The following is a 26,962-nucleotide window of genomic DNA, read 5'->3' as shown; positions in this document are numbered from 1 at the left end:
CTGCATTGTCAGTTGCCTGGCAATAACTAAAAGCTCAGAAAGAACCTGAGCTGCAATTGGATTTTGAAACTGACTGAAGCAATTTTTTTTTCTCATATATTTTAACTCTCATATTTAAATCAATTGACACACCAAGATTATCACCTATAAAAGGGGATGGTTTTAAGATTTGAGCATGGTTCTAGCTTCCTTTTCTTGACATTGCCCAGATTTGATTACCTTCATTTCAGCAGCAGCTAACAATGCAGTATTTTTAGCCAGCATTCTGGGATGAGCACCTAATGTACTTAACTGCTGGTCAAAAAAAACCCTAACATTATAATTGAGCTCCTCTCAACAGAAAATATCACAGACTATGTTTACAATGACCTGACAGAGAAAATGAGTATTTTGTAGGAATAATGATTAATTTATATATATATATGCGATTTACTGTCACTGTTTCCAGCACAACCAAAGCAGTGTTACTGAAAGAAAGATTCCCATACTATGGTTAGAAAAGGTAAAAAAAACACCCCCAAAACAGCTGTTAAGAGATTATTCCATATAGTAGATCAATCCTCTTTCACACATGGCTTTTTTACAACTTCTTCATTACTTTTCTTCGTAGCAGAAGTATAACATCAACAAAACCCCATAGAGCTATAGACTCCCTTTAGGAGCATATTGCCTGCACTCATTGTTTACAAATAGTAAAAATTTTGGGGGTATTTTCCAGTGTAGTTTACATTTGGGATAATTTTTTATATATTCACAAACATATATACATATATCTGTGTGAGCTATATATCTATAATTTCAAGAATACTTTGGCAGACAATTTCATAACAATGGTAAATAGCACTTAAACTGCAAACAGCTTTTATCTTTAATTGTCAAACTATGAAGTTGTCTTAGGCTAAGTATTTTTCCTTGAAAGGAATAATGTAAAGTGACAGAATAATAGAAGCCTAACATGTTGCAAAGGACATAAAAATTACCCTATAGAATTTAAAGCATCTTGAACACTATAGAATCTAGGAGCCATAAAGGAATATGGGGACAACACTGTACAAGAAGTTTACAAAACATCCTGTCACCAACCAGATGTCACTGTTGAATTTTAAAAAGTGTCCTTTCTGTACTTCATCATCAGGTTTCTAAAAAAGGTATACTTAGTCATATTTGCATCTCTTCTGAGAAAAAAATAAACCCAAGAATATATGTATTTTTAAGTTTGAGGTACCAAGTTTTTATCATTGATCATGCTGGCTTTTCTCTGGCCTCCCATACAACTTGAGAGCAATGGTTGGTAACCACTGGTGATCAGAGCCTTCAGCTGTGCTTTGGGTCAAGCACCATCTCCTTCTCCTTTCTTTTGCTGGTTTTGCTGAGGTAGAGCAATATTTTTTTTTTAATTTTTTTCCCACTTCCTGGTATAGGGCTGTATTCTCAGGATGAGAAGACAGAGATGTTTTTGTTATTGCTGAGCAGGGCTTACAAGGAGCCAAGGCCTTTGCTGCTCCTTGTCCAGCCAGGACAGGTGACCCCAACTGACCAAAGGGATATTCCAGACCATGTGACATCATACTCAGTATATTTCCTCCTCAGTAGAAGGAAAGAGGAGAAAGAGAAGATATTTGAGGTGATGATGTTTGTCTTCTCAAGAAGACAAACCATCTCCTGGAGATGGCTGAACAGCTGCCTGCCCATGGGAAGGGATGATTTCATTCATTGTCTTGTTTTGCTTTGCTTGTGTGGATGGCTTTTGCTTTCCCTATGAAACTGTCCTTATCTCAACCCACAAGTTTTCCAGCTTTTACCCCTCAAATTCTTTCCCCTGTCCCGCTGGTGGGGGAAGGAAGGAGTGGCTGCCTGGGGCTTGGCTGCTGCCTGGGGTTAGAGCACAATGCATCTCCATTTGAAGAAATTACCTCCACTTCACTAAGATGTGGAAGCTAATTATTCTGTGCTGTATAGAAGCCCCTGAAATCAGACATCCTCCCACTGGCTGTCCTCTGGTAAATCCATAGGTGTACCCAGAGCACTGGCACAACACACAGCAGGATCATCCTGTGACCCAAGAGGCAGCAGCTGCCTCAGTGGGCACTGCAACTTCCAGGTTAGCTCAAGCACTCCCAGAGCATTTCTCCTTCCCAGCTTGTTAGTTCTGTCTAGTCTGCTGTGTGTGGTATTTATTTATTTTAAACCTGATGTGATTTGTTATCTTTTCTACAAAAGGGCTGATCAATGTTCCCCACTACAAACTCTAAGCTATAAGACCCAAAAAATTCAGTTTTCATTGACACCTTAAATTCATGTGGTCATAGCAGCAGTGCTAACCACTAAAAAATAACAGGAACACTTCACCAAAGGCCTAAACATTATTTGATATAAGAATTGAGATATTTCAAAGCTACTCTCAAAAGCCTTGGCATTACTTTCTTCTGCTGCTTTTCCTCAAGACTCAGGGAGCTAATTGCAGTCCTTCAAGTGAAGTCTTTTATGACAGGGGATAGTATTTTAATCAGAATTCTGAGATTAAATATTTTTTTCCTAAAAAAGCAATGCATGTACTGCATTTTGTAAGAAATTAAGGGTTAGAAGTTAGGAAAAGAAAAATTTATAACCTTCATTCAGTTCACTTAGACCATTCTTATTTAACAGGACCAGTGCCATCTTGTAGAATAAAAGATTCTACAATCTTTATTTGCATAGTGCTGAAGCATCACTCTGCAAATGCAGCATTAAAAAAACATTTGAAGTTTTTAAAGGCTTCTAACAGGTATACTCAAGAATGTTCCAGAAATGTTGAAGGCTATGAGAAACTGACTAATTCAAAACACTTACAATATGCCAAAATTGTTAGTGTATGACTAAATTGTAATACGTCTCCTTTTTCCTGTATTACCTTGAGACCCTTCTAATTAGGATCCCTGGCTTCTTAAAGTAGATTAGATAATCTATTTTGTGCTCTAGAAAAGCCTTTTTTACAGACATGCTACACTAGATCAAACAGACCTTCTCACTGTCAGGAGATACAAATATAAACAAGGGTCACAAAAATAAGTATTATCTTGATACCTGTTAAACTTGAATAGTGTTCAAGTACAAAAGAGTTGCGATGAAATAAATTGAGTGTTTTAAGGCGTATGAATATCTAATATTTATATGTAATGGCCTATTGTTATAAATTATAAATGTACTTTAAACATGCGTATCATGATAGCCCATTATTAACTATAACTATTTTGTCAGGCAGTAATTTTCATTTAATAATTTCAGTCATTTTGTTATTCAGACTTTGTCTTTTCCCTTTCGAGTTCTTTTACTCCTCTGTTCCTCTGGGCTTAGGTTACTTTTTCAACGCAGCAAACTGTTGGGATATAATGGTTAAATAATGTGAAATTGCACTGATGCCAGTGAAATAAAAGCGAGTTTTACAAAACCAAGTTCCTTCCCTGAACATAATAACAGTAAATTTCTAGTGTCCTGTAGTGCAATATCCATTAGATTTATTATGTTGCAATTCCCAATCCCACTAGTTCTGCCTGAGGGTGAGTATATTACATTTCATCACAGTTTCATTTTCTCCTACAGATGAGAAATGGGAATGCTATTGCAGTTATGTAGAATGCATGTGTTAAATCTGATCTCTAATAAAATCAAACACATCACAACTCACAGCACTTTAGCACAGTGTCGGCAAAATGAAACACCATCTGTCATCATGTAGAGACTGCCTTATTGTAACACAAAATCAAACTGCTCAGTGTGAACATTGTTATTTAATAAATGGGTAAATGGAAACTGATCATTATGATCTTATTTATTTTAAATGACTGGTTAAAGCTACAAAAAAATGCATTATAACTTATCAATTAGATGTATGGACATTACACTAACACCAAGAGCAAACATCCATAAGCCAAGCCAAAATTTTAAATGCCTTCAGTGAAAGAGTGAGATAAATATGCGAGACACACACTTACAACAAAGACCTGCCAAAATTTAGGCTAAGGATAGAAACTGATGAAACAAAAATTCACTGTCTGCACTCATGAGACAAAACCAGCCGAATGCTAGTTGTTAAAGAATAGCTACTTGTAGCAAGCAGGTTTTAAAAAAAGCAAACATCATGCTCTGGTCTGAATGAATTACAATGATAAAGGTTAGTCATCATCCCAACAAAAGCTGCATTCCTAGGAGCTGTTTCTTTAGCCATTTTAACACATATCAGAGTGAAGAATGATGCAACATATTTGCTGCTAGTATGAATTAATTGCCTTAAAGAAAAAAGCATTCATCAACTAAACTGTTCCTTTATATTGACAACAACAGATAAAACAAGTTTTCAGGTTTATAATTACAAGAACCTAGATTTGACAATTTAAATGCCAGCTTCCTGTTATATAGGTTACTTTTGCTATTATAACAAAAACCTAAGTCATTTATCTTCAGAAAGGATCTTCACACACCGAATATGTAGTTTTCAAAGAGCTATTACTGTATCTGCAGAGACAATAACATGTGCTGACAAAATCTTAATAGTCCCATTGCCCTCATATCATATTTAAAGGACCCATGAGCCTGGTAAGATGTCAACAGAAGTATCCAATGCAGCAGCACTGACACTCTGTGATGTCTAAGGGAGCAAACAGAATGCCAGTAAAATCTCACATGTTTATGAATGTGAGAATTTTCTCCATTCCACCAATATTGTATCATGACTTGAACAGCCATTAGCATTTCAGCAGAAATGCCCCATGCTATGAATTCATTTATGATTATTTTGCTCATTGTATTGGCCTCAGAGGTTATTATATATAACTTAAATATATCATAAAAGCTATCTGTTCAGTTTCAGTTTTTTTCAACGCTTTTCTTTAACCATTTAAAATAAATATTTGCCTTTAAAAAAACCAAAACAAACACTATCCTTCATTCCAAACATGCAATTTTTTTCATATGGGTAATTTACAAACCTAGTAGGTAAAATGGATGCAGACAATGAATAAAACCCCATTATTTTTACAGTACGAATTACAGCTATACACTGAGTTATACTTTATGTTCCATTGATTTCAATGGCACATACAATTATTTAAAAAATGACAGACCAATATATAGCCTTAAATAAAATTCTCAACATTTGGGACATTAAACATCAGGCAACTTATTTCTTCTTTGATTTGCCTTGTTGTTTTTGGGCCTTGAAACACCAATGCTTGTCACAGAGAAATACCTACCAGACAGGACCCCAATAAAACATAGGCACTGAGTGGTAAAACAAAAACAGTAAGTGTCCTTTATCCTGCTAATTCTCCAGGCACTGAGGGAGAGAGTCATTTACCTACCACCGAACTGCAGGCACTTGCAGTGAGAAGCACAGCAGCTGTTTAAGAGCCGCATTAACGCCGCTCAGCAGCGCGGGACAGGCGGCCAGGAGAACACCCTATTGAGATGAAAGTGGAAAGAGAAATTACAAAATCTAACCATAATTACCAGGGCTGGATTAGGGCCAGGAAACAGTCACTACAGCATCTTGAATAGCCACAATAATTCTGCAACTTGGTTTTATAGCTCAGCCAGGAGATGGCATCTCAATCAGTGCTGAGCTCTCTAAGGCCGTATTGGGACACTGCTTTTAGTGCAAAGCAAAAGGGAAATTAAGGATGGAGTACCAGCTTTATGTGTAGTTGTCATGGCTCTTGTTGCCTGAAATTAGATCTTGAACATTAATTTAACATAGAGTTTTGTGTTGATTATATCAGATTAGGAAGTTATACAATCGTATATGAGGCATTTGAGAACACTGAAATATTCTGCACACAGGGAACACTGATATACTTTCCGTATGTGCTTCATTTATTAAAGCACTTATACAAGGGAGCCCTTAGAGAAGGAACATCTTTCCAGAGAGACTCTGGAGGTTTGGTTGCTAGGAAGTTACATATGCTTCTCTTTTTAATGAGATTTAAAGTATCGTGCATTATATATTTTTTTCCTACATGTAGGATATTCACCATTATTTGCCTTATTTTGTACTTCATTTTGCATTTCTGCCATGTAATCTCTCTGCACACAAAACACCTTTAGTAAAGAATTCCCTTAGAAATTCCAGAGAGGATACCTTTCACATTTAAAAAAAAAAACAAAACCAAAAAAAAAAAAAAAAAAAAAAAAAAAACCACCAAAAAAAACCCCAAAAAAACCACAACACAACAACAACAAAAAAAAACCAGCTCATACAGTTTTTTCCTTTATTGACATGTCTGCTGCAGGCATTCATTCATCAAAAATTTGTTTCCACCAACTGGAAAAAGAATTAATCTTGGCCTGTACCACAGTAACTGTCAGTGTGGATTCTGTGTGCCTTCTATATATTCTCTTCTGGGTTTTTTTATAATGAGAATCCTGCTAGCTTTATTTTCAGAAGAGATGTTTAAAAATCTGCCTATTCTACTTTTCTGAAAATTAGAGACATAGTGTTTAAAGAGAAATTTTATAAGAACAAATCACTCAACTCTTCTTACCTTTAAACTTTAAATAAAGGCACAGGCATTAGACAAAAGAAATTCTGATGTAGTTTTAACTGCCCGTTTTACAAAAGCAAATCATTATGTAAATGCATAGCAGAGCCAACATTTTACATGGCCTTTCTTAATTTACATAATAAGAGATGCTAATCAAAGGTCAAAAAATGGTAGCAAACATTTCTGCTGAAATTAGAGACTGATAAGGAAAATTATGACACTAGTTTTTGTTTAAGGAACTGTTTTGAACTGCAAATAGTTTTCAGAACTGTATATTTAATATGCATTAAAAATGATGGGATGTGCTTTCCACCAGCTCCTTGCACCAGTATTTAATTGTGCTTGCATTGCAAATAGAAACAAATACAACCATTTCAGTACTGTAACTAAACTAAACTCAAGAAGTATGAAGATAGTAGTTGATGAGCTGTAGTAGATCTCCAAACCCCTGTAATATGGCCATAACTATCACTTATCCCTTCTATGCACTGGTTCCTGTCCTTCTCCACACTTCCCAAAGAAATTTCAATTTCTCCTTTCCCTCCATTTCCTACTGAGGCTATAAAGTATGTACCTATGTTGCTAAACTATGATTGAGGTCTAGTTACAAAGATCTAAAAGCCAAGTGAAATTTCTGTAGCAGGGGCAGAAAGAACTGTGATGAGTTTTGGTTTGTTTGTTTTGGGGAGGTGGGTTTTTCACCCCCCAGAAGCCCTCATCTTTCCTTTGAATTTGGGCACACAGCAATGTGCTTGGATACAGCTGCTGTCTAAAGCACAACATCCTTTTGATACCAAATCAAGGTAAGAAATCTGATACCATCAGAAAAGTACAAACTAAAATGTATCTCATGGTATCAGAACTTTTGAAGTTTAAAGAAAACTTTGCCAAAATTTTACCACTCCAAAATTCAGCCTTGGCATTTTAGTATGTTGCTATTTTCTGACTGCATTACAAACACAAGGAAAGCTTATTTATGGCTCCTGCCATCACAAACAGTTTCCGATTTAGAACTTCCCAGTGGCAGCAGGAGACAATTCAAATTCTATCAGCATTCACAGAAACATCCACCAACCACCATATGATGTTATTTCTTTGTTCAAGGCAGTTTCTTTTTAGTTTTAAAACATATTTAGAATAAAATTTAAATGACAATAACTGCTGTCATTGTTTTTTATCCTGTTAATGTTTCCAGAGATCACTCTGAGTAATTTTGGTATTTTCTGTTACATGTTGCTCCTGTAACACTGACAGACATGAATCCTCAATCCTGATACCCTCTAACGTAGGCAAAGGCTCCAAATTGTGAAACTGTGATACTCAAACTGAAAGAGATTTTTAACTCAAGCCACCCTAAAAGTCTACATTAATATCAGAAATTAAACCCAAAGCTCAGGAAACATAGTATGGAGATCATATCAAACAGATAAATAAAAAGATAACTCCATAAACACAATACCATCCTAGCTGCAGGTAGAATATTTACTGTTTGACCTGCAACTCTTACACTCCACTGTCACACATAAATCAGATTTTTGCAATACAGGGATATTTCTTTTGCAATTGCAGCAAAATCTCATTAAAATGAACTGGCAGACAGAATATTTCTCTCTTACAGAAAACTGGTGAAAAGCCAATAAAAAATTCCTTGCCTACACTTTATATTCAAAAATTTTCAGCCACTCTAGCTGTAATATTTATGCTGTCCATGTGGATAGATATATTCAAGCTGTAGAATACAGTCAATATCCTTCCCACCTACAACAAAATAAGCTGTGTCTTCGGATGCCTCCATGTACTTTTGCCCACTGATTTACCATTAAACTGCCACCACGGAACACTGAAATAATAACTCCTGAAGCACAGCTTACATTTTTCCAACCAGTTTCTTGAAGGTTGACTTTAATTCCCCTCAGAAAATATTTGATGGAGAGCACACTGGTTATTTTTATAAACTGGCTGACTCACAATAAACTATCTTCTCTCAATTACCAGTAACACACACTGTACGTTCAGCTTGGATTTTTTTGTTTGGAACAGAACTAAAGACCAGCAACCACAGCCTTCTCACATAAAGTCATTACTCATCAAAATTATTCACTTTCCTCTGGTACCATAATCCCAGTAACTTTCACAAGCACTGAGGAAGTTTTAACTAAAACAAAGTTGATTATTCCACCAAGGAATGCCTTTTTAGCTGATGTGCTCAGCCTGCAGAAAAGGTCCTGAAAAGGAGGGTGTGAAAGGGAGAAAATAAGAATATTTTGGTATAGGCACAAGAAAAATGGAAAAATTCTGTCAAGGAAAGAAGCTTTTTCTCTCCCCTAGTGTTAAGCTGTGCTATACAGTCTAGGAAAGGGAAGGGGCTGTCTCTCTAAGAGGATTTTAAACACAGTGTGCTGATACTACTTTTCTCCTTTATACAATTTGAGGGTGGCTTCTAAAGGGAGAAATTATTTAAAGTTACAATTTTTTTTAGATTCTCAAAGTGCTAGATAACTGCCCCAGGGAGAAAATGGACCAGTGACAGAAGCAAAATAGAAGAGGATTTTTTCTGTCTGGAAATTCAGGTCTATTAGGAATCTTTTCCTGATTTTTGTTAAAAGTAAACCAAACTAGAATATCATATGCTCAGAATAGACAAAGAAGTGAGTGGATAATACGAATATAGCCTGCATGAGGGAGGCTGCACAGTGATCAGAAGCTTGGCAATGAACCAGGGAGCTCAGAGTACAAGAATCTCACAAACTGTGGGTATGGCTCACACCAGCCAGGCCCTGCTCCTGTTCCTATTCCTGCTGCATGCTTTTGAAGCAGCACAGAGTGGGAAGGTGGGTTGATCCCTGTTCCTAGCAGGATGTCACCCAAGCTCATCATTAGGGACTGCCTTACACCTCACCATACCCACAACACCCTTAAACCTTAAAACCAAACTGATCTCCGAGATGTTAAAATAAGTCTTCCTGCCTTAGGATCATTAGCTCCTTTCCCAGTCCCTTTGTCAGCTTTGGTACTGGCACAGAACTGAATGACCCCCAGCAATGTTACTGCTCAAAATTCAGTTTCCCTTAAACTGTTCATTGTGACTCTTCAACACCCAAGAACAACGAACTTAATTACACACTAATGTAATTAGTGTGTAATTCTAATCCTGCAGTTAAGCAATGAAGAGAGGTCATTATTTAGTAGACATGTGAAAAATGCCCACAGTTATGACTTAAAATATTCAGAACTCATCTGCTAAGTTCCAGTTTCACACTCTGACCAGTTTCTTCCCAAGTTCCTCTAAAGACTGACTCACCATGCTTAAGAGAACTACAGGACATATACATTAATCCATGGCTTGAGAAGACACAAGGCAAAAATAGAAGTGTTTTCACCACATTCTTTTTTTCCTCAATGACCCATTTAGTGCAGCAATCAGAAAAAAGAGAAACCTGTTTCAATATTTTCTTCTCATTCTCTTGGGAATGTTTGAATTATATTGAAGGGCATGAGAACAAATGTGATCAGATTTTGGCCATGAACTATTTGAATTGACTGCATTTAATAAGGAGAGTTTGGAAATAAGCTGTGTATAGTAAGGACCTAAACAGTATGAATTCAACCGTGCTTCAGTGAGATAAAATCTAATTAAGTTTCAGAAGAACAAAGTGTGAAAGAACACAAACAGGGCTGGGTAAATTATACTCAAATATAGTTCTGAACAAAGGGCACAATATGGATAAAAAAGTTCTCCAAGAAGAACACACATTCTCTAGTAAAAAATGTGCTAGTGATCAAAATATCCAGAGTAAACAACAAAACAAACTATAAAAGGAAAAGGCAACACTTATGAGATATAAAGCTTGAATCCTAAGGAAAAGAAAAAGAGGGCGCACATACTAAGTTGAAAGACAAATATAGATAAGAAAACAGAGTTCAGAAATGAAGAAGCCAACAGTATAAATACTAAGAACAAAGTACCACTGGTTACTGTACATGAAAACTAAGAGGTCAGCTTAGGAGATGGAGCTACCACAGGTCCATCATAGGAAAGAAAAGACCAATTTATTAAAATAGTACTCATACATTACTAATAATCTGAAGTTAATTCTTTAATCATTGTCTAAAAATAAGCTTCAGAAAGGAACTGTCAAACTTATAGATTACAAGATGCCCAGCAGTCTTAAGACAACCAGATGAAAAATGGAAGAATTTTGAAAAAGTGTAATCTCAAATATACCCAATAAATTAAGCTATGAGGATAGAAAAAAACTTTTCTAAGGATCTGGTATAAAAATATTCTTTGATTAGACTGTAGATGGTTGTAACATGAGAAACATTTTTATTGTATGTTGTCCCCTTTTCAACATAAATTCCAAGAAATCTGACAGGTCTTTTCTTGCCTTGTTAATGAGGATTAATGTGCTTTCAGGACAGATGGTTTAAAAAGTACAAGTGAAATTGTAATAAAAACCATGACACCAAAGTAATATATCTAAACAGATAATTAAATTGTAATCTCAAGTCAACAAGCTAAAAGTTTACATTCAGGAGTAAAAACAAAAAAAGGAAGAACCACCTGAAAAAAACCTCTAGATTTTGATTGAGGAGAGACAGTAGAAAAACTTGAAGCTGCATGGATTTTAGAAACATCACCAAGTCTCTGCTTCCACCTCCATTCCCTTCTTGTCCTTCTTTCAGTCTTTTATTTCCCTCTGCACCACACAATTGAAAAGAGCATTCGGTCCGAAGTCATTAAGTAGGGTATTGGGGTGAGCCACACATGTGGATAGGGAACTGGCTTAAATGTCACAGACAGAAGCTGTTTATGAGACAGAGCAGTTTGGGAGAGAGGGATTAGTGGAATGCCACAAGAATCAGTGTTATGCCCATTATTGTTCATTTTATATATCACTGACCTAGGAGATGAAATATGCATGAAGGTGAAGAAATTTGCTGATGAAACAAAACCAGGGAATAGAGCTTGTAAAGACAAAAGGAGAAAGGCAATAAAATTCTGAATGACAAATAGACCAGGATCACAGGCTGATACTGTTAGTCGTTTCACTGGCATCTGCAATACATTGTAAAGAAAGGTAAGGTTATGAAATGACAAAAAAATTAATAAAAATTAGTTCTCTCTCCATGGCCATATGCCACAAAACATTGAACAGAACTTGAATATGGTCCTATTACTGGAAAGAACTGTAAAACCATCAACACAAGGATTAACTGTATTTAAATTAATAAAACCAGAGATTCTCGGGTAGATACAGAAAACAAGATTAAGACTTGGATTAAAGCATTCTAATACTGCATAGGGGACTTGAAGCCACATTTGGAATGCAGCTGTAGTTCTTGTCCCCTTAGTATAAAACAAATATTTGAGGAGTGAAGATAATAAGAGAGCAATTACAGAAATTCTAGAAAATTTGAAAAAAGACCCTAGAGAATGAAAATCTTCTTGAAATATACAGAATATATAGAATATAAGCAAGGGAATACAACCTCTTGGAGTGTATGGAATACACCAAGTCAAAAATTATTTTAAAAATTTATTTTCCTCAACTAATCTATTTCCTGATTACACAAAATTCAGAGAGAAGAAGGAAGCATCATGACCACCAGCCTTACCAGAATGGCTTTATCAAGTGATGGTCAGAAGTGCTGAGTGTCATGCAGCTGCACTGCTGTAGCAAAAGTAATTTCACATCATGCTATATGAGTGACCACTAGATGTTAGTCAGCATCAGTTACCCAAAGAAAAAATTGAGTTGTTATAATTATTAACATCAACTCCTACTGCATGCTTGCCCAAGCCCATATTAATAACACAGATCTCCACAATTAAGGACTTATTAATGAGTTTTTGAAACTGCAAGGAATTGTTTATAACATAGAGAGCACACCTTGCCAGAGCACATCCCTTAAATCATACACTATTTCACAAGGGCTGCACCATGTGCCAGGCTATGACTCCTTCTCTCATCTTACACTGCCTTCTTTTCAAAATAGTCTTGGCTGTTTTACCCAGGTCTGATCAAAATCTTCTTTGAAATTAAAGATTCTTACAAGCTTCAGAGAAAAATAGATTCACCCTCAGTCATTCAAGCATATTCTCAATATATGCAAAATCTTCAGAATTATTACATGGCACAAGTGTTTACTGACCAGATCTATGAGACATTATACCATTTTTTGTTGTAATGTGGGATTGTTGAATTGTGGGATTTTCTTAATATGTACTATTAAGTACATAATATGTACTATTTTCCTAGCCTGAATAATCTTTTCATACCAGCCTTAGTAACTACCAAAACCCACTTAATATTATTAGAATATTATCAACTTTCATTATATTTAATTTGAGAATCTGACAAGAGATAATTTTAAATACATTTTCACAGAAATTAAAATCACAAATTGTAAAATTAATCCTAGAAGTGTCAGTTGTAAGGTAATGTAATTTCACTCTCCTTGAAGTGACTCTTTATTAACTGCTACAGATTGGAATCCCAACCAAAAAAAAAAAAAAAAGAAGAAGAAAAAAGATGCAGAGAAATATTTTAAATACTACTAGCTACAAGCAGCAAGATAAAGTGAATTGGAAGAGATGAGTTCACTTGGTTTGATAACCATCTACAAATATCCAAGTGGCATTCCTGTCATCCACATTAATTACCCAAACAACTGGCACTCATGATCTAACACAGTCTGTAAAGCATAACAGCAGCATTGCCTTAGGCTGAAGAAAGATGGAAAGAAAAAGAAAAAATGAAAGAGTTGTTACTTTAATGTATTGTCAAATTAGATTTTGATAGAAGGAGTGGTGTTAGTTCAGAGGGTGCCTCTCTGCCCTTCAGGCCCTCCTGGTCTTGTTGGCCAGCAGAATAATTGTAGGAAACATTTGCAGGGGAGCCCTTTATTAAGAAGACTCCTCTGCACTTGATCTATCACCTCTGCCAGCAACAGATCACTCAAAGTACCTCAAAACCAGGAGAGTCACCAGAGATCTCAATCAGAGCAGGCAGTTCTCCATTTTTATCACCTAGCAAGTAAGAAAGCTGTTTACACAATTTCTTTAACTTCTGTCATATGTTCTTCTGTCATTTCCTAGTAAGATCATAAGTAGCTTAGGATGTAAACCTGGATTTTACATACTCAAAAATCTAGATGAAATGAAGCATATGCCCTTGGATTTTAGGAGAATGTGGGAGTGCAGACACGTGATTATCATCACATTACAACAGATGCAGAAGCTTTTTAAAACCCAAATCAATTGACCAATCACAGTTACTGGGGAAACACAAAGGTATTCTGAGTATTTGAATACAAAGCCTGCTTAGAGAGAACACATTTTACAGGAAAAGGACAGAAATAATTTTAATCCCTAAAACCAAAGCAAAATATAATAAAAACAAGCCAACGGCCTTATAGAAGGCCTAGAAATACTTGCCATGTTAGAATTGTACAGCAGTGGTAAGCTGAACTTGCTAAATACTATTGCTCACTTTGGAGGATAATTACAGTCCCTAAATAAGCTCTTTAGTTGTACTCAGATGGAACAAGAAATATTTTGCTACTACTAATTCTCATTTATATTGCAATTCTGTTACATATCTTGCATAATTAGTATTAATTAAAAAGTCACTTACCAGTGTTGTCTTTTCTATATCAAGTTTCAATTTCCAAACGAGACTTACAAATAGTATGTATGTGATAAACATAATTATTTGCTAATACCTTGTATCATTAATGGATTTGTAAGAAAATCATTTCAATTGGTGGAGGACAGACCTGGGCTCCTGTTAGTGCAATGGTTGAGGTCCTTTACAGAATACACTTCCTTTGCATTTCTTCTCTTTAGTGTGGCCATTACTATATTTGCACCTAAAACAGAAATTAAAAGAAGAATTCCTTACAGTTTAGAGTGATTTCCACTCACTTTGTATCGACATAAATGAGTTCATTAGGTGAAAAGGGCTGGAGGTTAAACATTTAAGTTTATGGGCATTTGTCCTCATGTAACTTAGAAAAATGCTGCCTCCTGTAACAGCAGGGAGAAAGAATCACTACTGATTGAAAATAATTTTATACAGATGTTTGTTTACAGGCAAATGAGCCTAAGAGAATACAGCAGAGGATAATGATATAGACCAGGCCTGCCAAAAACTAATTCACCAGGTTTTGATCAGAAAGTAGATGACAACTGATGACTTAACACAAGCTGTTCTGAAATGCATCATGAGATGACAAATAAAGAAAAAAAGGCACATTTCCAAAAAAAAAAAAAATCAGTATATGCCCTGAAAGCCTTTGCAGTTCTAACACAGATGTTATTTTAGTATTTTTAGTCTCTCTCATAGTTTACTTACAGTTCCTAAAAAACAACAAAAAACCTTTTTATCCTCTTCCAACAGATCCTTAAGTGCAAAAGCCATTTCCTGGCACCCCGTCTGTAGATGTCATCACATATTGTAAATGCACATCATCAGTGATATCAAATTCAAAATTTTCAGTATTTGATCCATTTCTAAATGGACAAAGCTACCTTTATATATTTCTTGATATGTGTCTTTAAACAAACACGATAGTCTCTGCCCTTAAGTTGCTCCCTTAAACTTCTCTTCCTTCTCTTGTTTTTCCTCTGTCCATAAGCAATAACAGCTCAGTAACTCATTTTCTGTCCCATGCCAGACCAGGGGATTGGCAGCCACAGTGAAAGATGACAAAAGAAGCTGCCCTCTTTTAGGTGCTGCCCTCCTTTAGGTGCAACATCAGCCTGCTGAGAGACACTTTTTCCTTCACCATTCTCAGACCACAAGACTTGCTCTGGACTGAAGGACAGGGAAGTTCACTGCTCCAGTGCCTCATATTCGTTTCTACATAAATCCCAGTAGCACCCCCTTACCTGACCTCATATTGTTGCTGGCTGATCCTACAGATTGTTTTCCTTCCATTTCTTTAAGAGACTTCTCTGAATGTCAAACCCCTGATGGCAAAGCTGTTTCTTTTTCCTAAATCATCTACAAGTTCCATGTCACATGTCTTTGCAACAAATTGCACACAATTACAAAAAAGTGGTTTATCACTTATATGAAAACTCTTAAGTAAATTAAATGGTTGTTGAGGTTTTTTTCTTTTTAGGGAGTAAAAATGTATTCTGTCATATTAAGGATGACTTCATAAGATACCATTTAATCCTCTACAGTAGCACAAATCTGTTCCATATGAGTTACAAAACTGCCACCTCTTGAAAGAAATTCCGTTTTTACACAGAATTCACTAAATTTTACAAGAACAATGTGCCAGCTGCAAAATTACTTGCCCCAGAAATATGGTCCATAGTAATGCATGACCAAAAAAACAGCTCCAAACTCCAGTATTGACCCCAATGGTAGGAGTGGCACCACAGGAAAGTAGATAGCACCTGAAAGATAAGAAAGGGGAAAAGAGAACAAAAGCCCACTGAAACTTGTCCATTTACTGAATATTTTGCACCATTTTCAGAGATAATCTTGATGTCAGAGTTAACTACTCAACTAGCTAATTGTAAGCTGGAAGCAATTTTAGCTACTTTCAGTATCCTTGATAAACTGGTGATTCAATATGCCAGTGTGAGTGATGAATTTCAGTGGTTTCAGGATGAATCTTACAGTATATTATACATGTCATAACAATCCCACACTCTCCAGAAGTTAGTAGTCATGGAATACATCACACAGTTTGACAAGCAAATCTCTCAACAAGATCTACGTTTATCTCCTATGACCTACAAAGCAACTCTTATCACAAAAAATGGAGCAAGCCCAGCACATCTCAACATAAAGACAGATTGAGACAAACCTATCTACTTTACAGAACAGCCTCAGAGGACTATCAAAGTAAGCTAAAGATATATGTGCTCTCCCACAGCAAGATTTTTAAATCTATCTTAACCCAAACTAGGATGTTCACAGCTTGGGAAAAAAGAAAAAAAGAAAAAGATAAAAAAGAAAAAAAAAAAAAAACAAAACCAACCCTGTGAAGTGCCAGGAACTAATAAGGAAACAGATAAGTTCCAAGGTCTTACATTCCATGTATTGTACTAAATAGCATCCTAATAGTGGGTAAGGATCAACTGTAAATTCTGCCAGAAGTAACCAAGGAAACCACTCATCTAAAAGTGCAGACATGACGGGGGAGGTAGGAAAGGAAATGGACTCAAATCCAAACTCCGAAAACTTGGAAAGCTATCTGCAGCAAGCCTCCAAAAGATGCAGCTGTTTGGAGAAACAGCTTATACATATTTATTGAAACATTTTTTTTGGTCTAAAAATCACAGTGAAGATGGAGCAGATTCTCATACAGTACTAAGAACAGGCAATATGGGCTCTGAGGCAGCAGTGCTGGGGCAAGTCAGGATTCACTTTTGGTAAGTGAGGTCTGAAACTTAGGCAGTTCATAGAATCACAAAAGGATGTGGCTTGGAAGAGACCTCAAAAATCATCTAGTTCTGACCCCTGCCATGAGCAGAGACCTTCCACCTTTTCAATAGTCTAAGTCAGAAGCTGTCTGCACCACTGAAAGCTGAGTGCTTTGGTGACTGGACGTGGAGCAAACATCTCCTGCTACATGCACCTAAACAATGCACAAACCCAGCCCATTCAGTCCTGCCTGGCAGCCCAGGAACCCACTGGGCATGCAGGATCTCTCACACTGGATCTCACATTTCATAAAGGATTTCTGCCTCAGACAGGTAGGTGTGATACTAGAACAGCCTCAAAGGATGTTTTATGTATGGGGCTGAGGCTGGTCAGAAAACCTTTAAGCAGCAGAAATTGATAGAATTACTCTTTCTTTGAAGCACTGTACTACAAAGTTTCTTTACAGATCTGAGTGGCAATCCTTTTTTTTAATAACCTCAAAAATTAATACTGTAGATGGCTCTTTAGAGCTATCCCTGACAAGTCCTAAAAGCTTTGTTGATACAGACTACATACACCAGTAAAGCACAGTCCAAAGCTTTTCAACTCAAGACATATATAACTCCCTGTAGTATTTTGTCTACATGTTTAATAGAGCATTAATTGCTACCAGCTCATTTGCAAGATGCAATTTACTAATTCTAGTTTGCAGAATTGCATATACTACCTACCTGCAACCACATTCCAATACCACTACTGGCAATTGAAAATACACAACCGTTTTTATAGAAATTTGGGTATTTCTAGACGGTCCTGCACTAATTTAATGGTAAAATCAATGAGAATTTAGCATCTATCTGCCTTTGAATAGACCACAATTGTCTCAAACATCAAGAATGTCTTCTTACTCATACTATAAAAGCTAATAATTAGGGGCCAGGACAGACTCCACAGTAAGAGTTGTGAAATTTGTTAACTACAGAACTTTTTATGTCAGTCCTTCTTTAGTTTACCATTGTTATTTCATTATTTACTCTACAAAAACAATTTAAGATTCCAGAGTACTCTAATTTAATGTCTGTTAATATTAAAAATACTAGTGGCAGAATATAGCCTGCAATACTGTTTTAATGTTCTGATGACTCTCTTATAGTAGTTAAAATTAGCCCCTTTATTACTGATTTCACCATAATTAAGTTTTGGGTTTTGTTTTTTTTTTTCCTATGCACATGATATGGGTTTTCTGTTGAGTCTTTTTTTGGGGTTTTCTTCAACTTCAAACCAGTTAGAAATAGATTACAGCACTGCAGCTGTAGTAGAATAGATAAAAGAAAGAGGAATGTCTCCATGCAAATTCACAAGCAGAGGGAACACTTTTTAACAACTTAAAAACCAGCTGCACAACTAATTAGCCAAAATATTGGGGTATTTTCCTCTTGAAAAAATAAAGACATACTCAATTTTACAGCCACGTGTGCCCATCTCCTTTGGGAGTAGAATTGCCTAACTTTATGTGCCTTACACTTTGGAATGGGATGATACTATCTCTGTGAATTTAACTATTTAGATAAAGTGGAAAAAAGTCAAACCACAACAAAGATGGAGTAGAAATCTGTACGGATCTAGGAGTAATTCAGGAAGCAAGGCCTCAGACAGGAAGAGAAAAAGAAATACTGACATAGCAGAAGTAAAATGAAGGAAGATGGTTGTAAATATATTTCTGGAGGGTAAGGGGAAAGACAGAGATTGCTCATTTTTTGGCCTAATGAATAAACCATTTTAGTTCCTCCCCCCTTATGCACCTGCTGCTTTGAAAAGCCCCTTCCACAACCAACAACTGAACAGCAAATGCTGCACAATGACTCAAATGTTGCTGGATCCATGCCAGCAAAAATTACCACTCTTCAACCAAGATAAACATCATATTACTTCATTACCCTTTTAAAACATATGCAAATTAAATCCATTATTCTTTTTTTCTTACAGAAATGAAGTTCCTTTGGCTAGAATTCAACAGCTCCCTTTGTCATCATTGACCATGAATGGATGAACTTCATGTAGATGATGCCCATTTCCCATCTTTGAATCAAACATTAATACCATTTGACAGTAATAAATAACATTTATCACAATAGGGATCTACTAATGATTTTCCCACTAAGCTGGCTCATCAGAACCTATCAGCTGACAACTGCATAAATGAGATTAGCATAACAGCTGCCTATGACAAATGTATCTAAATCATTTTAATGCCAGCTAGCTCTTTGATCTCCCTATCACGATGTTGCCAAAACTAAATCCATTTCTTCAAGATACATGTTGTTTATTACAGATACATGTGTATATTCCACACCATTATGTACTCAAGAGAGTTCAGTAATTAAAAGAATTAAAAATACTGATTGGATACTGCCACTATAATGTAAACTCACAACACTGCACGTCAGAGCAGCATTCCACAGCCTACTTAATTCCCCACCTCCCACCCTGAATTGTAGGATTTAGTGTTTAATAGCTGTTTGTTTCTCTGAAACAAAATACATGTTTTAACATAAATAAGTGTATTAGCTTCTCTCTCTATTGCTTACAGAAGCATCATTTTCATACAATTTAAACTAATTCCCAATAATATGGGACTTGGTTCCATGCACACATCAAAGCAGCAATTCACTGTGTTTGTATAAATACAAAACTGACAAGGAAAGAAAAACTTGCTGGTAGAGAAATCTGTTTGGGTTTTAATTGTTACTACAAGCAAGACCTATAAGATTGTTATGCAAACTCATGAAAACAGATTTCAGCCTGAACTCAAGGTCAATGGCTCTTTTTCCACCTCTACAACCATGTTGTTTAAAAGCACTCTAACTTCCAAACACTTTGGCAGGTGACAATCAATGAAATCCTCTACCTGAACACAAGGAAAAAGATGCCCTCAGGGGCTTCAAAATCCCAGTGAGATTCACAATCATGTCCTCTTCTGTTTCCCCAAGATATTTTCAAATATTTTTGAAATGCGCTAAAAGTGTTAAAAAATGTGTCTATTTGAATATATTGGCACCTAGACCTTTCCAAAGACTGTCCCTCCTCCCCAGCTGAATAATGTTGAAGCCACCAACTTCAAAATTGCAGTAGAATTGCCACTGACTTTAAGTTTATATTAAGCTTTTGATGACTTGACATACAAAGTAGCATCAGCCATGCCTACACTTGAGTGCCCTTGATTTAAAAAATCTGTATTCACACCTTTCATGCACTGTAGCTTTATGTGCATTTATTTTGTAGGTTTGTAGAGATTTGCATTTGTTTTCCCATCAGTGTTTTCAGGTGAGTTCTACACAGAAATATTCATAATTGTTTATACTTGAATCATCTTAAGGGCTATTCAGTGAATAAATAAAAGACAAACTAGGTATGTGTGCTGCATTTAAAATTACAAAAACACATATCCATTTACACAGTCAGCTAAGTAAATTCTAGAACAGGAGTTTGGATTCCACTGAAAACCAATACTGGAACCAGAGCTCAGGTCTCCTAGAAGTAGCATCAGTTCACGGAAAAGTTTTCTAAATGAGAACTTTGGAGGTATTGCAAAAGCACAGAAAATGTGCAAGTAGGAGAACTAATGAGATTGCAGACTGAGAACTGTTAAAGTATTCAAGTTATAATGCTTTGTAGCAAATATCTTGTTTTCAATGCTGTAACATTCACAGGCACTTTATTCTTTCTTGCATTTCAATTAAAATTCATGGGATGTTTTCTCCACATATTTTTCAAGTGTGCCAGCATTTTTCATATCTTTGAAAAATTTCTGGCCATTATTTTTCATGAGAAATGGACAGAATCTATGGTCTTTTGTCCAGGGCTTTTGTCTTGTGAAGCAGGCCATTTTTCATGGATGAAACTGAGGCACACACTTTCAGTTTTGACAGCATTTCTTATCATTCCCCACAGTTAGCATTGTCAACTTTCATTATTTAATTCTGAAGTACAAGGAAGGCTGATTTATACCCATGATGTATAATTACAGGCAGATGGAGTGCTTGGAAAGTAGAAACACTGAATTAGGGCTGTAGTAAGTGCCTTTGAGCTTCCTGTGAAAAGTCCTGTCTATGCCACCAGCTAAAAACAAAAGCCAAACAATTTAGACTAAATTAATTCATGCTGTTGTAAGCACTGAGTTAATGAAAGTGAATACAAAACTAATAAAGTACATTGGTTGTGGTTGTGAGGTAATTTAAACTGTTTTTAAGTACAAATGCTGAAATGTGTTTGTATTAATCAAAATCATCTTTGAATGTGCTCATGGTCAAAAGCCTTTTTTTTAACCTCCACTTCACTTGAAATAATTTTGACACAAGTCCACTCTGCATTTTGAAGAGAGAAGTGCTTTCTACAGTTCTTTCATATGATAATATACAGTATATTTTCAGCTGTCTTTTTAAAGTTTAAACAAATGGAAGGCTTATTAAGAAGATATCATAATTACATGCAGCTATTTTACTAGCTCTTATCTGAAGCAAAAGCAAGCAATTAGTTGAGAACATAAATTCATTCAAGACATTTACTGAACATGAGGGAATAGACCAGCAGGAGAAAATAGGCCCATTTTACTGTTTCATCTTCCCTGCAGAAGTAAACTTATTCTAGTAGATTTAATGACACCTACAAAATAGCTTTTTTTATTTTTTTGAAAATGAACTAGTATTTCAGAAGGTTTCGAGACTCCTTAGCAAACATACAAAAAATTAAAATTAAAATCCCCCCAGTATCCCTAGATTGTGTTCAGCTACTTTGACAAGCAGTAAGGAGTTACTCTTTTAATAGGCACAGAAAACATCACTGGAGCAAGTGGTAACCAGATCTCAGCAGCAGAAATCTAAGCCCACTGTGGTCTTGAGAGGCCATATTGCTTTCAAATTATAGCTCACTGAAAAGTAATCACTAATAAATGAAAAAAAAAATCATCTGCTTGAAGCTGAATGCAGACACCAAAAAGGAAATATTAGGAACACTATTAGGTTTTATTTAATTTTTCTCTGCTTTTTAAGCATTTTATTCCCTCGAGTGATGATCATCACAGCCTCCAGGCCCAGGCATCCAAAACATTTCATATGTGTTTAACATTAAGCACTTGAATACATGTATAGAAGACTATGGAAGCACTTACAAGCTCTAAAACTAAGAGACCTGGGAGTCTCTTAAACTAAGTGACAGCCTGGGACGGTGGGAAGGAGGAAAGACTCCAGGCCTTGAGTTGCTACTTGAGTTGTCCCAGTGATGGTGGTGATGTGCACTAAAAGGTTATTCCCAAGCGGTGACTCCCAGCATGCCAAAACCATGTCCCAGATGAACCTCCTGGGAGAATGCAGCTGACCAGATTTAAGGTGCTGACCTCCAGAGGGCAGGGGCTGATGAGAGCAGAAGGGACAAGACTGGGGATGGAAAAGTTCTTCATTGCCACATGACAGCTTCATTTCGAGCTCTGTGTTTAAGACATTAACATTTCTGTCACAACAAAAAACTTTAATTAAGGGAGGGAAGAGGGAATGAAGTCCAAGGTTCTTAATGGTTACTCCATTATAGTTAGGTTCTAGAATTACTAAAATCCTTCACTGGACTTCTGGACTTTTTCCCAGATCGTGTGAGACAGCTCTTCAGGTTCATAAATTATCATTTTGTTAATACAGAGCTCACAAAGGTGATTTTTAAGTCCCAAAATGCAATCAATACATAATGGTTACTTCATATGCTAGATTTACTTTTTAATAATCCCATTTAATGATTAAAAGCCAAACAAAGATAACTTAAGATACATATCAAAGGTATTCCCTCCTCTGCTGTAGGTAAGCAGGAAAAAAGTAGAAGAGTATTGGAAACAAGATTCTTTTCCCTACTCTTACTGGAAACATGGATAGCAATTTCTCATGCATTTAAGATAACACCTACATGCAAATCTTCTTTCTCTAAAAAGAATAAAAAATGTTTGTGCTGGAATATGCTGATGTTTTCTAAACTAGTAGAAAAACAACTGTTTTTCTAGAAGAAGCATTAGTCAGCCACATGGGCAGAGACGTATTTAATCTTTCTGCAGTTCTGTTCACTGGTAAATCTCAGTAATATTCATTCACTATTGAGGAACAGTCTAATGACTTTTTTTTCCCCCTCTTGTCACCAGTTGGGCTCTGAATTTTTCTTTTAATGAATGCAACATAATTCATGCATAGTCACTACTGAACCCAGCAAATTCATAATTAGTGACAATTTTGCACCTGCTGTTATGGGTAGATGCTATTCACTTTAATTTGATACCTTGATTATTCATTGGAAACTTCAGGAGACTCCAATTATCTTACACATTTCCTGAAAAGAACATAAAATAAAAAAACAGAAAAAAAAATTTTTTTAAACTTTCTAGTAATGAAGACCCTAACCAGCAATACACCCATACTGCCTAAATATGTTCACACATTGCATTGATGAACATCATCCCCAAGATAACGGTAACTTTTCATATGTTTACAAATATATATTATGGTTAAATTTAACAATATTTTTAAATTAGGCTATTAGCTAAATCTGGAATTATTATGGTTATTTTTATGCAATAATTGATCCTGCTATTCTATGAGTACTTGCCTGCTTCTGATCTCAATCCAACTACACAGAACCTTCCTACCACGTGGCACTTGTTCCAAATTCCAGTAGGTTTTTGCTGCTGAAAGAAAGAACATATTGCACACACAAGAACTGAGCACAGACTGTGCTGTTTGCATGTGTCTTCATCTCCCTGCTCCATATCCTACCACACCCAAAGGAATCAGACATATTTGGCCATTTACACATGGTTTTGTACTCTAAAACTGTTTTCCAATAGACTTCCCTTTTTTTTTTTTTTTTTTTTTTTTCAGAAGCCTAAGAAGCAGTAGGACTTTCAAAAAAGAAGAGTGGGGGACTGAAACCAGCCTGTATGGACATAGCAAAATGGAAACATCTCCTCTGCTAGTCCTGCAAGTGTTTTATAAACCAACAGTCTGGGGGCTAACAACATTTCTGCACTGGAACTGCTAAAAAGAACATAGTGCATTTGACACATGCTGATGGACCTGATTACCTTCTATGAAGAGCTGAAAACATACCAGAAACTGTTCCCAAAAAGAGGCTGGCATGGAGAGTTCTAGACTGGATCAGCCATGAAACAGCTTATAGAGTATAAAATCTGAATCTCAAGACATTTTCAATTCTGCCTTACCCTCCAGCATTCAAAAGACTAAACACACACACAGGCCCCTGCTAGCTGGTGACTGCATCTATCATCAGGCCCTCTGCTGTTTTGGGTGGTTTTAACATCAGCAAAATTGGTGTTTCCAGCCTAATCAAAGCTTTTTATCTTTCACTTTAGAAAGAAACAACATTGCATGGTATCACTAAAGAGAACAGTCCTTCCCTCTCCCACCCCACATCAAAAAAAAAGTTGAAAGCACTGCTGCCCTTGCTTGGTCCTGAAGCAAGGTTTTCCTGACTCAGGTTCCATCCTTAATAAGCAGACTAATGGCTCTCAAGATGATTTGCATTACAGTTATAGACTGAGTTCACTATTAGAATATTCATGGAAAATGCTATTATTTTAGAGTTACAGAGATATAATGGGAATTAGACAATAAAGAACTGCACATTCAAGAATTTCTTCCAACACCAAAGAAGTCACTATAAGTAGATACAGAACTATCAGCACACATGAGCACTAAAAGAGCTTTGTTATACATTTTTAATTCTGGGATCTCCAAATTAGAAGGATTATAAAGTTCTTAAATAGATACTGATGTCATTGTCAATAAGGGAAGTTGATCAGGACCACTGCCTCCCAATAAACTAGTACAACAACTTAACTGAGGCCACAGAAGTCACCTCATGTGATATTCTCACCACAAGGCAATCCTTTCTGGGACAATGCAGTCATGCAAAGACTGAATTTGCCCCACACAGGTGCCTGTGTCTACAGGCAGCTAACAAAGCCCTCATATCCTCCAAGACACGCCTTGAGCTCATTCCAGAGCTATGGAGGACTTTCTGTGGAGGGTGTAAACACAAAAGGACATTTTCCCTGTGGGGTTCTTGCAGCCAGACTGAAGTTGGGTTGGCCATGCAAGCCAAGGCCCCTCAGCTGCTCGTGGCATCTTGTCTCTATCACCCCTGGTACAAACCTCACCTCCTGCCAGCTGTAAAGGACAGCACAGGATTTATTCTATAGCAGATATCCAAGAGCTAAAGCTAGGTCAATCAGATTAGCATCCTCATAACTGTATTAAAATCTGTGAAGGTAATTTCTTCTATAAGACAGTGGTTTCCTCAAGAAGAAAATTCACAGGTTCTACAGTCACACTTTTCAGCCAGCCATGATATCCATTATAACAGTGCTTAAATATTTTTCTGTCCAGAACAGTATTTGGGACCTTAAAATAACATAGTTAAACCTGATGAAAGAAGGAACTATGTGTATGAATATCAATCTAAAGTAGCAGTTTGTGTTTGCATGCTCAGCGTTATGAATTTAAGTGTCACATAGGAAATAATTTGCTTTCTTTTTGTTTCAATGGGTGACTACAGTGAACACAGACTCACTGAATACAAAAGAAAACACCTGAATTCACAAAATTTGCTCTTCAAACTAATAATAAATTATTTAAAAGTTCTTTCTGCTGACTCAAGGACTGACAATATGTATTAAAACTCAGTTTAACATACACCAAAAAAGCCATGAATGTCACATCTTAAATTCTGTCATGATGCTAGAATTTAAGATCACTTTATTTCTGATCTGGACTGTAAAGATGAGAAAGATTTGAGAAACTCCTCAGGACACAGGGAAATCACCATCTTTGTTGCTGTAAAATAGTCATAGATATGTCTTTGGGAGAAATATCTCCATCCATTTTCAATCATGTAATCATGTTCAAACCTATGGGAGAAAGACAAGCTGCTTCTTCCACTTCATCTGTTGTACAAAAAAATGCTGCTTTGTCTTTAGAGCTCTGCTGATGCTGCTTTTAGCAAGCCAGTGCTCCATTGTTATTACTGTCTTTTCATTTGCCTCTAGGGGCTGGAAGGATGGTGCAGATGGTAAACAAACATGCTTTATGGTCTTGGAGCTTAGACTGAGAAATTCAGATTTGCTTTTCATTTCTGGAAGGCAGCTAAGCACAGAAATTACTCAAAATTATTATCAAGTTGCTTCTAAGTCCTGTGCAACTCCTCTGTGATTGTACTACCTAGCAGAGATGCCTCCTCTCAGTTTCCTGAAGTGACTGACAAATATAAAAAATTCTTTATGTACCAGCGTATTTCATTCTACTTACATGGTATTGATATGAGCTGCTGTTCTAATAAATTTAATTTTTAAAACTTGAATACTTTTATCATATGAATAATATCTTATTCACATAAGTTGCACGGTTCTGAATTTGCATGTACCAGTCCAGTTTACAACTTGAATAAAGACTAAGTAGACATCTCCTGCCATCCTGTAGCTAGCTGTTCTCAGTTCTATCAGAAAACTTGATCACCCTCAAAGGCAAATAGTTTGAATTCTACCAACAGTTATATCCCTGTCTGACCAACAGAGATCCAAGCATCAGCACGTGTACAGACACATCATTTGAGAACATGCTTTCCTAAGGATCCTGCAAGACAGGAAACAAAGCATTAAAATGTGGTGGCTGTGAAAGCAGCAAAGTAAAACACCTACAATCCTTCCGTTTTACAGCTAGATTTACTTAGCCAGCATATAACCCACCACATCTGCAAATATGCAGCTCTGAAGGGAGTCCCAGCATAACTCCAAGACAGGCAGGTGGAACACAGGTGCCAGACATGGTGCAGCAGCAGCTCCTCCAGCCAGGTATCCCACACTTGCAGCTCACCCACAAACAGCAGGATCTGGCAGCTTCTACCTAGTCAGACATGCACATCCCACTGCCTTAGTCTCTTCCCACTTTATATATATAAATATATATATATACACACACACACATAAACATACTATGTATATAACATATACTA

The 26,962-nt window shown here is 36.4% G+C and overlaps 1 protein-coding gene and 1 long non-coding RNA gene across 6 annotated transcripts in view; one reads left to right on the top strand and one right to left on the bottom strand.

The window, feature by feature from the left end:
* The window catches only part of LOC135279191 (uncharacterized), an 84,690-nt gene extending 58,573 nt beyond the window's left edge, over positions 1-26,117 (top strand). For both annotated transcript variants that reach the window (XR_010346489.1, XR_010346490.1), the window contains one exon: positions 23,815-26,117. This is a non-coding gene — a long non-coding RNA (uncharacterized LOC135279191). The remainder of the gene's footprint in view (positions 1-23,814) is intronic.
* The window catches only part of TOX3 (TOX high mobility group box family member 3), a 244,161-nt gene that overhangs the window by 162,963 nt on the left and 54,236 nt on the right, over positions 1-26,962 (bottom strand). For 2 of the 4 annotated variants that reach the window (XM_064386349.1, XM_064386348.1), the window contains 2 exons: positions 15,829-15,930; positions 14,298-14,390 (listed from right to left, as the gene is read on the bottom strand). The exons of 1 other annotated variant lie outside the window; for it this stretch is intronic. The gene's annotated coding sequence lies outside the window, so the exon portion shown is untranslated. Of the gene's footprint in view, positions 1-14,297; positions 14,391-15,828; positions 15,931-23,215; positions 23,267-23,542; positions 23,622-26,962 lie in introns of all 4 variants that reach the window. One more of the 4 variants, XM_064386347.1, reaches the window with a different exon arrangement.

Source organism: Passer domesticus, chromosome 12, assembly GCF_036417665.1.
Source record: "Passer domesticus isolate bPasDom1 chromosome 12, bPasDom1.hap1, whole genome shotgun sequence".
Classification (NCBI taxonomy): Eukaryota; Metazoa; Chordata; class Aves; order Passeriformes; family Passeridae; genus Passer; species Passer domesticus.
The sequence above is the reverse complement of the archived record's forward strand: the minus strand, read 5'-3'. Positions and strand labels throughout refer to the sequence as shown.